At 44.2% G+C, this 12,969-nt stretch overlaps 1 pseudogene; it reads right to left on the bottom strand.

Moving 5' to 3' along the window:
- The window catches only part of LOC101146025 (zinc finger CCHC domain-containing protein 2-like), a 25,104-nt pseudogene continuing 12,135 nt past the window's right edge, over positions 1–12,969 (bottom strand).

Consider the following 12,969-nt stretch of genomic DNA (forward strand, 5'->3'; position numbering starts at 1 on the left):
CCAGTCTGAAGTCTTGAATGCTACAGATGAAATACGGTGTGTCTGGCCTCCAACTCTCGATATACACACAGTCTTTAAAAGAAAAAGAAATTTTAAAACAATGGCATTTACCTTTAAGGAACAAAGACAGGGCCCATAAAGCCACTGCATAAGTATGCGACAAAGCATATATCTTTTATTGTAAATTTTTTTCCAAAAGATGATATTAAATTGCAAATATCTTTAGGCTAAAGGAAAACAGCCCTTTGGTTCTTTCTGATTATTTTTCTAATAATTTAAAGAATCTGATGAAGCCTAAATTATTTTCTTCAGAGTCCCTGAAGAAGAAGGAGAGGATTCCAGGGGATTATCTATATTCAGATGAAGACATTTAGATAAAAGAAACCGCTTGCTCAAGATCACACATCAAGATGAAATCTTGAATATCTTATTCAGATAGATGCTCACATGTCTTCAAAAAAGAGAAATTGCTACTATATTTGTAATAAATATTTTGTGAGGAAATAAATACGCAAAGATGACTAGCTTGAACATGCTACTACCATGACCTTTTCAGCTAATCAAAAAGAGAAAGAAAACTAATCTCTTATAGACAATTTGCCATTAAATTGTACTCTAAACACATTTTATTTTCTAATTGTAAACAAAACCAATGCCACTAATCAGAGATGGAATAAAGTAAACCAAATTGCATTTTCTTCAGGGAAGAAGGGTGCTTTCTTAAATTACATTTGACATGGCAGTGGTTGGAAAATAATTTTTGATGCTCTCAATGACTGGAGTGTAAAGCATTGCTTTTTTTTTTTTTTTTTTTGGCTGGTCTCCAACTCCTGGGCTCAAGCAATCCTCCCACCTCAGCCACCCAAAGTGTCAGGATTACAGGCATGAGCCACCATGCTTGGCCAAGGTTGCTTTTTAAAATGCCATGTTAAGACACTTAAATAAAAAGCAATGATTTTAAGGAAAGCAGTGGCTATAGAGAGAGTTAACCTCCTCCTACCCCCATATCACAACCTGAGATCATCATAAAGCTTAGGTCAGGAAAGTCTATGTATTATTTACTGAAAAGTAAAGGCACAGTCAATCAAATCTAGTAACGGTGACCATAATGCCTCATTCATTCATTCATTTTGCATAGACAGGGCCTCACTATGTTGCCCAGGCTAGTCTCAAACTCTTGGGCTCAAGCTATCCCCCTGCCTCGGCCTCCCAAAGTGCTGATCTACCTAATGCTAAATGACGAGTTAATGGGTGCAGCATACCAACATGGCACATTGATACATATGTAACAAACCTGCACATTGTGCACATGTACCCTAAAACTTAAAGTATAATAATAATAAAAAAAGAGTTAACATATTTTGTTCCTTTCCCATGATTTAGATGTGCATACGCCCTAAACAAGCAATCTGTGGTAACTCTGAGAGATTCTTCAGTCACTAAGAAATTCGTACTGCCCAATAGCTGAGTCTAAATCAAAGATAAATATAGACAGTACTGTAACCTACACACATCATTTAATCCTCACAGCAGATTTCTAACTGCTCTAAAACCTCCACTCTGATCAATTTATATCACATGAATACCTTCTCAGTTAATCTTCAACCAAGAAATTGTACTTGTGAATGCAAATTTGTCTGTATTAAGTTCTAGCACTGACTTTTTTGTGTGGGGGTGGGGAGAGGGGTGGAGATAGGGTTTTGCTCTGCTGGACAGGCTGGAGTGCTATGATGTGAATGGGGCTTACTGCAGCCTTGCCCTCCTGAGCTCAAGAGAGTCTTCTACCTCAGCCTCCTGAGTAGCCGGGACTACAGTCTCATCACACTCCCAGCTAATTTTTTACTGTTTTGTAGAGATACGGTCTCACTATGTTGCCCAGGCAGGTCTCCACATTGCTCAAGCAATCCTCCCGCTGCCTCAGCCTCTCAAAATGCCGGGATTACAGTCATGAGCCAATGTGCTCAGCCCCACTGACATCTTTTGAAATTTAAAAAACTCCTATGTGGGAGAATGAAAATCTGGAACTTGATATGAAGTTCAGAACAGTAACAACATTCCTCAGTAAAATGATTGTTCCAGATTATGGACATAACACAGTAAAGTATTTTAATCTCTTTCTCAGAAAAACATAAAAATGGGCAGCTTTAATCTGCTAATTACATCTCATACGAAATTCATTTCACTCTTCAACAGTAAAAGTAACTCAAACAAAATGATTTCACCTAGGTTTTACTGGCTTCTGTAAGAAAATATCTTGGTTTTTTTTGTTTTTTTTTTTTTTTTTTTTGAGACAGGGTCTTGCTCTGTCGCCCAGGCTAGAATGCAGTGGTGCAATCATGGCTCACTACCGCCTCGACCTCCCAGACTCAAGTGATGCTCCTGCCTCAGCCTCCTGAGTAGTTGGGACTACAGGAGTATGCCACCAGGCCCAGCTAATTTGTAAAAATTTTTTGTAGAGATGAGGTCTCACTATGTTACCCAGGCTGGTCTTGAACTCCTGGGCTCAAGCAATCCTTCTGTCTCCGCCTCCCAAAGTGCTGGGATTACACTGTGCCCAGCCTAAAAAAGGTGTCTTAATACACACAATACATCAAATGAAAAGGAAAGGCTTTGCTAGTGTTCAACAGGTTTTGACTCACTTGTTTCCCTGATCTCATCTAAAAGTTGAGTCTGTCTTTTTTTGAGCAATGCTGTAAGCCACAATATACTGGCATGACCATAATACATTTTCCGGAAAACCAAGCAGGTTAGATGACTTCTTCTATTATCGTTGATTAGAGAGCCTGAAGCTCAAATTTTTGGAAAAGGAAGTTAGCAGGAGCAATAAATCTCTGATCTTCAGGCCTTTTTTTTCTTTTTTGAGACAGAGACTCGCTCTGTCACCCAGGCTGGAGTGCAGTGGCATGATCTCGGCTCACTGCAACCTCCACCTCCTGGGTTCAAGCAATTCTCCTGTCTCAGCCTCCCAAGTAGCTGGGATTAGAGGTGCACACCACCGAGCCCAGCTAATTTTTGTATTTTTAGTAGAGACAGGGTTTCATCATGTTGGTCAGGCTGGTCTCGAACTCCTGACCTCAGGTCATCCACCCGCCTCAGCCTCCCAAAGTGCTAGAATTGCAGGCGTGAGCCACCATGCCTGGCCTAAAGGCCATTTTTAAAAAGTACCTCTCTAGAGTCTGGTCGATCCTGTTCCAAGGTAAAATTTCCTGTTTCCAAGAATCTTAAGGTTTACTTGTCTCCACCAAGCAGTCAATTCTGCAGGGTCACCACAGTCTCATTTATGATTGAAGATTAAAAACCAAGCATGAATTCAAAAGACAAAAAAATACTAAGCAGATGGTCAAGTTAGAGCACAAGCAGCATAGGAAAATAAGAAAAGAACTCGTGAATGTATAAACCAGGACACAAGACCAAATTAAGGCAGACACAAGCAAGAAGTGGGTAAACCTAACTGACCAAAAGTGGGTCACATGTTTACCAAATTAAGTTTCCTACTCTTCTAGATTCCAAGCCTTCCTTAAAGTGTACAAAGCGTATTTATTTCACCATAATGCTAAGATCATTCCCCCACTGTAAACACAGGCAAGACCCAAACGTAATAAGCCTCCTTACCTCCTGGTCTGTAGGCAACATCATCTTCAGTGATGTAGGATGTTATCTCACCGGTATCTGTCCTTTCATAACAAGACTTTTTTTTCAGTGGTTTCTTCTTGTTCTTCTTCGTGGACTCCTCTGTGGTGGCACTATTGTTGTCATTGTCCTCGTCTTCACTGTGATCACTCTCAGCATAATTTTTGGCTCCTCCTTCCAAGGTACAGCTCCGGCGTGGCCTTGAATTCTCACTCTCTCTTGCTTTGTCTCTTTTCTCTCTCTCTCAGTCCCAGTCTCGGTCCTGGTCCTTCTCTTTGTCTTTGTCTGCTGTCATGATTCACCACGTGCCTTCTTCTGTCCTCTCACGGCTAAGCCTCCGTGAAAGGTAGACAGTAAGCCTGGGCTTCAGTCTTCTGAATTTCTCACTCAATTCCAGGGAAAATCCAACCACTCCAACCACCCCAATGTTTCAAAAATGCTAGGAGAGAAAAAAGAATGGTTTTAACGCTTTTTCATATTTGTTTCCTAAAATAATGGTTTGTTAAATGAATCTCTTACTTATGCATGCTTTACACCTAAAAACTTCGCAGAAGCCACAGGAGAAAAATTAAGTGTTAAAATTTTAAAAATACAGTTTTTGGTTTCAGCAAATGGTTTGGGGTTTTCTAAGACACCAATAATAAAAACTGTCTGAATGCCTAAGAGTAAACTACACTTCCTCTACCTTACATGTTTTCTCCTTTTTAAAGAAAAAGCAAAGCAATACCCTGGTTGACAACATACATTGGATATTATTATACAAAAGGAGCTTCATAACCCATAATATTAATTTAAAGAGGAAAGAATCTGTAGTAAAAATTATTTCCAGGCCAGGCACTGTGGTTCACGCCTTGTAATCCCAGCATTTTGAGAAGCCAAGCCAGAAGGACCACTTGAAGCCAGGAGTTCAAGACCAACCTTGGCAACAAAGCGAGAGCCCATCTCCAACATAAAATAAAATATTTCTACCTGAAAAAATAGTAATAGTTTGCAGCACTGTCAAAAATGTCTCAGGATAGGCCAGGCACAGTGGCTCACGCCTGTAATCCCAGCACTTTGGGAGGCCAAGGCAGGTGAATCACGAGGTCAGGAGATCGAGATCACCCTGGCTAACATGGTGAAATCCTGTCTCTACTAAAAAATACAACAAAAATTAGCTGGGTGTGGTGGTGTGCGCCTGTAGTCCCAGCTACTCAGGAGGCTGAGGCAGGAGAATGGTGTGAACCCAGGAGACGGAGCTTGTAGTGAGCTGAGATTGCACCATTGCACTTCAGCCTGGGCGACAGAGCGAGAGACTCCGTCTCAAAAAAAAAAAAAAAAGAAAAAAAGAAAAAAAAGTCTCAGGATATCGCATAGAGCACTATATTCTAAAGATATTTTCTGGCTACTTCTACAAACTCCCAGAACTTCCTTCAAGAATAAAAATAATATTTAACTCAAACGAAAGTGAGAGATTCAGAACAAGATTTTTCCACCTTCAGTTACATTTTACACATCTTTTCATCCTACCATTTTCAGTTATGTTCCAAGGAAAATGATCTCTCTAAAGATGTATTACTGGCCAGGCATGGTGGCTCACACCTGTAATCACAGCACTTTGGGAGGCCAAGGCGGGGGGATCACGTGAGGTCAGAGGTTCGAGACCAGCCTGGCCAACGTGGTGAAACCCTGTCTCCACTAAACACAAAAAGTAGCTGGGCACGGTGGCACACACCTATAGTCCTGGCTACTTGGGGAGGCTGAGGCAGGAGAATCGCTTGAACCTAGGAGGCAGAGGTTGCAGTGAGCCAAGATCACACCACTGCACTCCAGTTTGGGCGAAAGACTCCGTCTCAAAAAAGAAAAGAAAATGTATTATCTCTGCCTTAACAAATCCTAACAGCTTCCAGAAACAACCTTCCATCTTTCGGGAATATTAAGTGGTTTTTACAGTCTTCCAAATTTCTACTATAAATGGTATCCCTAATAAAGTCCTCCCCAAAAAGAAACCCAACAAGAAAAGTCTGAGGTTTTAAGCATCTGTAATGGGAAAAGTGAATCCCAAACTCCAACCCAACACAGTTCTTACAAATATTTTATAGCAGGAAAAAATTTTGTCTTTCTAAGTCAGTTTTGGAATAGACCTAACAATAAATTTATAAATAAATAATTCATCTTTTGTTTTTCTTATGATCTTCCCCAATACCCTATCTCACTTATTCCACAAATCTTTACTAAATACTATGTGCCAGATGTTAAAACTAAAACCACAATGGAGGAGAAAACTCATGGTCCTTGTTCTCAATGCTCAAATGCAACAAAAGGAGGCAACTGATCAATCTAAGAAGCTTCTGTTTCTCATGCAACTAGGGTGAGAAAGGAAACAGTGCATATAAACAAACAAAAGACTGGTCCTCTTTACTTAACAACCACAAACAAATCGGTTTGCAGTTATATGCTTCAGATGCAGAGAAAATTCTCTTTAGTCAGCCAGGCATGGTGGCTCATACCTGTAATCCCAGCACTTTGGGAGGCCGAGGTGGGCGGATCAAGAGGTCAGGAGATCGAGACCATCCTGGCTAACACGGTGAAACCCCATCTTTACCAAAAATACAAAAAATTATCCGGGCGTGGTGGTGGGCGCCTGTAGTCCCAGCTACTCGGGAGGCTGAGTTAGGAGAACCACTTGAACCCAGGCGGCAGAGGTTGCAGTGAGCTGAGATCATGCCACTGCACTCCAGCCTGGGCAATGAGACTCCATCTCAAAAAAAAAAAAAAAAAGAAAGAAAGAAAAAAGAAAATTCTCTTTGATCATGCTAAAACTGTAACAATTACCATATATTCTCTGCAGAGCTCTTAGGTCAAACCTCATACCAGAAAAGACCTCCTCATAAGCATCTCAAATATCCTTAGACATTCAGCAAAATAGAAAGTGTTTAGTCTTTGGGAGATAGGTGATGAAGGAGCAATCATACATCATAAGCTCCATTAGAAGAAGGAACGCATGTAGCACAAAACTAGATTACTTCCTTCTATGTAAGAAACATGCTTTCAAATAGGATTTCCATTTTCTAAACATATTTCAAGAAAAGGAAAAATTATCACTGCCTACAAAAGTTTTGCCCAGATGAGCTGTCTGCTAAACAGATATTCATGAACTCCCAAGTCCTGGTAGGCTACTAGTGCTAGCAACTGAAAATACAGAGACATACTACTTCCTCGACGAGTCTTAAGTTTAGAGCATGAACAAGCCAATCTTGAAAGAAAGAAAATTATCAGGCCAGGGGCAGTGGCTCATGCCTGTCATCCCAGCACTTTGGGAGGCTGAAGCGGGCAGATCACCTGAGGTCAGGAGTTCGAAGCCATCCTGGCCACCATGGTGAAATCCTGTCTCTACTAAAAATACAAAAATCAGCTGGGTGCAGTGGTGGGCACCTGTAATCCCAGCTACTCGGGAGGCTGAGGCAGGAGAATCGTTTGAACCCAGGAAGCGGAGGTTGCAATGAGCCGAGATTGTGCCATTGCACTCCAGCCTGGGAGACAGAGCGAGACTCTGTCTCAAAATAAAAAACAAACAAACAAAAAATGATCAGCTAATATCATTATTAAAATGTTCCTCTTTGACCCTGAAAACTCATCAGTGTCTACTGGGAGTCCAAAAAGAATGAAAAGCTTGGGCTGAAAACCTCTCCACTGCAACTGCAGTTTCGGACAGAAACACTTCTGATAACTTTAAGATGGAGCACCCAACACAAGAATGGATGGATGGATGGATGGATGTGTGGATAAAACGATGGAAGCAGGGATGGATGATGGATGAGTGGGTGCATGAATGGAAGGATGGATAAATGGATGGATGGGTGGTGAGTGGGTGGTTAGGTAGAATGGATGGGTAGATGGATAGAACTGGTGGGTGGGTGGATTGGGTGGGTGGCTGGGTGGATAGTGTGGGTGGGGGGATGAATAGTGTGGGTGGGGGGTGGGTGAACAGGATGGGTGGGTGGGTGGGTGGATGGATAGTGTGGATGGGTATGCGGATGGGTGGATAGATAGGGTGGGTGGGTGGATAGATAGGGTGGGCAGGTGGGTGGATAGATTGGGTGGGTGGGTGGGTGGATGAATAGGATAGGTGAGTGGGTGGATGGGTGAGTGGGTGGATGGGTGGGTGGGTGGGTGGATGGATAGTGTGGGTGGATGGGTGGATAGATAGGGTGGGTGGGTGGATGGATGAATAGGATAGGTGGATGGGTGGATAGATAGGGTGGGTGGGTGGGTGGATAAATTGGGTGGGTAGGTGGGTGGATGGATGAATAGGATAGGTGGGTGGGTGGATAGATAGGGTGGGTGGGTGGATGGATGAATAGGATAGGTGGGTGGGTGGATAGATAGGGTGGGTGGGTGGATAGATTGGGTGGGTAGATAGGGTGGGTGTGTGGGTGGGTGGATAGTGTGGGTGTGTGGGTGGGTAGGTAGGGTGGGTGGGTGGATGGATGAATAGGATAGGTGGGTGGGTGGGTGGATGGATGACAGGATAGGATAGGTGGGTGGGTGGATGGACAGTGTGGGTGGGTGGGTGGATAGGGTGGGTGAGTGGATGGATGAATAGGATAGGTGCGTGGGTGGGTGGATGGATGATAGGATAGGTGGGTGGGTGGATGGGTGGGTGGGTGGATGGACAGTGTGGGTGGGTGGGTGGATAGACAGGGTGGGTGAGTGGATGGATGAATAGGATAGGTGCGTGGGTGGGTGGATGGATGATAGGATAAGTGGGTGGGTAGATGGATGGATGATAGGATAGGTGGGTGGGTGGATGGGTGGATGGGTGGATGGACAGTGTGGGTGGGTGGGTGGATAGACAGGGTGGGTGGGTGTGTGGATAGAGAGGGTGGGTGGATGGATGATAGGATAGGTGGGTGGGTGGATGGATGGATGATAGGATAGGTGTGTGGGTGGATGGGTGGATGGGTGGATGGACAGTGTGGGTGGGTGGGTGGATAGACAGGGTGGGTGGGTGTGTGGATAGAGAGGGTGGGTGGGTGGATGGATAGGATAGGTGGGTGGGTGGATGGGTAGGTGGGTGGTAAGAGGGGTGTGGGAGTGGTGGATGGATGGTGGATAGACAGGTGGGTGGATAGGATGGGGGTGGATAGGATAGTGGATGATGGGTGGGTGGATAGGATGGGGGATGGTGGGTGGGTGGATAGGATGGGTATGGGGGTGTGTGGATAGGATGGGTGTGGGGGTGGTGGATGGATGGATACATGGATGATTCAGAGACCAAATTAAATTGTCCTCAGCAACAACATTAAAAAACAAAAAATAGAAGAACAAGAAACTGTTCCCTTCTCTGAGGAGGCAGCCGTAGCAGAACTAACTGATTAAAAACCGCCTCCTGAATTTCATGAGCATCAGAAAAGTCCAACTACAAATTGGGCCATTCTGAGACAATTAAGTCAAAATATGTGAATTCATTTACACAAATATGGGAAGGAAAGACGCTCCTGGTGAAATGAGAGGAGAGGTTTGCAGGGCCCTGAGGAAGAGGCAGGGGATGCCACCCAAGGGTCAGGGACCTGGAGACGCTGCAGGCCTTGTGGAGGGAGGGGCGGCTGGAGTCAACCAGAGAGGACACCAAGGGGGCAGTAGGCACAAGGAGTGAGAGAAGAGGGAGGTGAGGCAAGAGTCCCCCCACTCTTAGGGGTTGGGGAAAAAAAGGTAAATATGTGAGTATATATAAAAGACAATATTTTCCTCGTAATTTTTTAAAGGTACATTCATACTGAAGCAAACAACAATACTATATATATTGTGATGTCTATAGCATAGATGTAATATGTACACTTGCCACAGCAAGGACCGGGAAGGCACCTGGTTGCATGACAGTGACCAGCTTCTTACACTGCACAAGGCGGGGTACAGTATTAACTCTAAGCAGACTGTGGAAAATTCAGTATCTACAGTGTCATCTCTAGACCAGCCACTAAAATCAAGCAACAAAGGAAGCCAACAGATAAAAAACGGAATTCCATGAATCTGCTTAAATGAAGTTTTAGAAATGGCAAAACTAATCAATGGAGGAAAAGAAACAGAACAGAGGGAGAAAGAGTTTTTAAGGCCTAGGGGTGGGGAGTGGGAGAAGGTGGGAACTGACTGGAAAATGGCGGGAGGGAATTCTCTGGGCAACGGTCATACTGCACAAAGCCCCATCAAGGCTTATTGCTTCTGTCAAAACTGAAGTGGTGGCTGGGCGTAGTGGCTCACCCCTGTAATCCCAGCACTTTGCAAGGCTGAGGAGGGCAGATCACAAGGTCAGGAGTTTGAGACCAAACTGACCAACACAGTGAAACCTTGTCTCTAATAAAAATACAAAAATTAGCAGGGCATGGTGGTGCGTGCCTCTAATCCCAGCTACTCAGGAGGCTGAGGCAGGAGAATTGCTTGAACCTGGGAGGCAGAGGTTGCAGTGAGCCAAGATCGCTGCATTGCACTCTAGCCTGACAGAGCGAGACTCCGTCTCAAAAAAAAAAAACAAAACAAAAAAAACTAAACCAAAAAAAACTGAAGTGGTGAAAACACTCAGATGACACACTTAAAATATGTGCATTTCACTAAATGTAGGTTTTACCTTTAAATGAAAAGAAAAAAAGGAACCCCAACAAAATATTAGACTGTGGTACTGAGGACTATCAGTTACACACTCTGTGCTGAATGAATAAAAATGAGCCGCTGGGGCGAAGGCAGGGAGAGGAGCTTTGTCCCCAAGAGCATGGATCCCTCCCAGGGCCGGCGGCGCACTTGGGGCAGCCCCGGGCATCAGCAGAGCTGGCAGAAGCTGGGGATGAGGTCACACTCCCTACTTCTACCAGCCGCAGAGTCTGGGGCTCTCTTCCTCGTCTCATTTCATATTCCTCAGGTTCTTCCTCTCACTTTAAATGATGAAGTCAACACATAAACAATTTTAACTTCATATAATAAAAATAGCCACTCACTAATGTCATCTTTGCCAAATTATTTATACTTAACCTCTCTGTGTCTGTTTTCTTATTGCTAAAATAGGGACAAAAATAGAACCTGACTCATGGAGCTGTTATGAGGATTAAATGAAATACATGCGACACCCTCAGAGCAGCCTCCTGCACCTGGGGAACACCGACACGCCCCCACCGCATCCCCCTGCAGCCTGCTGCCCCTCACCGCACACACCTGGGGAACACTCACATGCCTCCACCACATGGCTCCCCTGAGTCTGCTGCCCCTCACCGCACACACCTGAAGAACACTGACACGCCCCACCGCATCCCCCTGAGCCTGCTGCCCCTCACCGCATCACATCTGGGTAACACCGACATGCCCCCACCGCATCCCCCTGAGCCTGCTGCCCCTCATCGCATCACACCTGGGGAACAATGACACGCCTCCACCGCATCGCTCCCAAGTCTGCTGCCCATCACTGCACGTGCCTAAAACACTGACACGCCCCCAGGCATCGCTCCTCTCTGTAGCCTGCTGCTCCTCACCTCATATCTTTATTAGCAATTGTAAAAGGAAAAATAACAATGATAAATTAACTTCCTCAATACAATATTAATGGTATGCTGGTTTAAAAGCCTTCCACCTATTTAAAAAACAACCCACACATATAAGTGTTTTGAGAAATGACACACTGCACGACGTGTGGCACAACGCAGCGTGGAAAGTTCAGAATCTACACTGTCATCCCCAGACCAGCCACTAAAATCACGCAACGAAGGAAGCCAACAGGAATTCCATGATTCTGCTTAAATGAAGTTTTAGAATAGGCGAAACTGATCAGTGGTGGAAAAGAAACAGAATCGAGGAAAAGAATAGAAAAAAGGCCTGGGAGTCGGGGTGCAGTGAAGGCGGGAACCGACTGGAAAATGGCCTGAGTTCTCACATATGAAAGATACTCTACCAGGAACCTGGAGTCAGGAGAATCTCCCAGAGGTGGCGTGCAAGTTCTGTGAGTATCTATTTGTGTCTGGGTAGAGTTTACACACCACACAGTGCTTCCCGCACAACCTAAATACTCCGTGCTTTCAAAGTATCTCATTAATTTTACTTTTTTTTTTTTTTTTTTTTTGAGACGGAGTCTTGCTGTTGCCCAGGTTGGAGTGCAGTGGCGCCATCTTGGCTCACTGCAACCTCTGCCTCCCGGGTTCAAACGATTCTCCTGCCTCAGCCTCCCGAGTAGCTGGGATTACAGGCGCCCGCCACCACACCCGGCTAATTTTTATATTTTTAGTAGAGATGGGGTTTCACCATATTGGTCAGGCTGGACTCAAATTCCTGACCTTGTGATCCACCCGCCTCGGCCTCCCAAAGTGCTGGGATTACAGGTGTGAGCCATAGCGCCTGGCCAATTTTACTAATTTTACTATAACTAGGTTGTTAGCATTATTCGCAAGCTTCTAAATTTTATTAAAATGCCCAAAACAGAGTAGGGGTGAGGGTTGTTCCTCTTCCCCATACACTAAATCTCTTCCTATTTCAAACAGTTTAATCTTTTTTCAAGTCTAGACTATAATCCTTCTAGCACTAGTTCCTACATATACATGTTTTAATTAGAGTCAGTAAGAAACCTAAGGATAGGCTGGGCATGGTGCCTCACACCTGGAATCCCAGCACTGTGGGAGGCCGAGGTGGGCAGATCACCTGAGGTCAGGAGTTCAAGACCACCCTGACCAACATGGTGAAACCCTGTCTCTACTAAAAATACAAAAATTAGCCGGGTGTGGTGGCAGGTGCCTGTAATCCCCGCTACTCAGGAGGCTGAGGCAGGAGAGTCGCTTGAACCCGGGAGACAGAGGTTGCAGTGAGCTGAGATCGCACCATTGCACTCCAGCCTGGGCGACAATGCGAGACTCTGTCTCAAAAAAAAAAAAAAAAAGAAACCTAAGGATATAATTTCTTTCTGGTGATTCTATTGATGCTTTTATGCAAATGTCCCAAATAATTAAACAAATGATTCCATAATGCTCCCTTCTTAAGAGTTAATCTAATGTCACTGTTCAAAGTATAAAAGAAATACAAATGAAACCTTAATTAGAATGAGTAACACTTTTTCAATTTATTGACATTATGTAGCAAACTAAAACAGACATTACTTAGCAAACTAAAACATCGAGGCTTACCATGATTTAAAGTTTTAAAAGCATTAAATAAATATAATCCAGACAAACTTACATGCAGAACTAAAAATGTTACTCCATGGAAATCAACTCATCCACACACATGCCTCCACAGGCTCCACAGGAGACGAGGCCACCAAAGCATCATGATGCCACGCAGCTTCTTCCTAGCTCTCAGCTAACGCATTCACAACCTTGTATGCATGCAACC

This window comes from Gorilla gorilla, chromosome 12 (assembly GCF_029281585.2).
Source record: "Gorilla gorilla gorilla isolate KB3781 chromosome 12, NHGRI_mGorGor1-v2.1_pri, whole genome shotgun sequence".
NCBI lineage: Eukaryota > Metazoa > Chordata > Mammalia > Primates > Hominidae > Gorilla > Gorilla gorilla.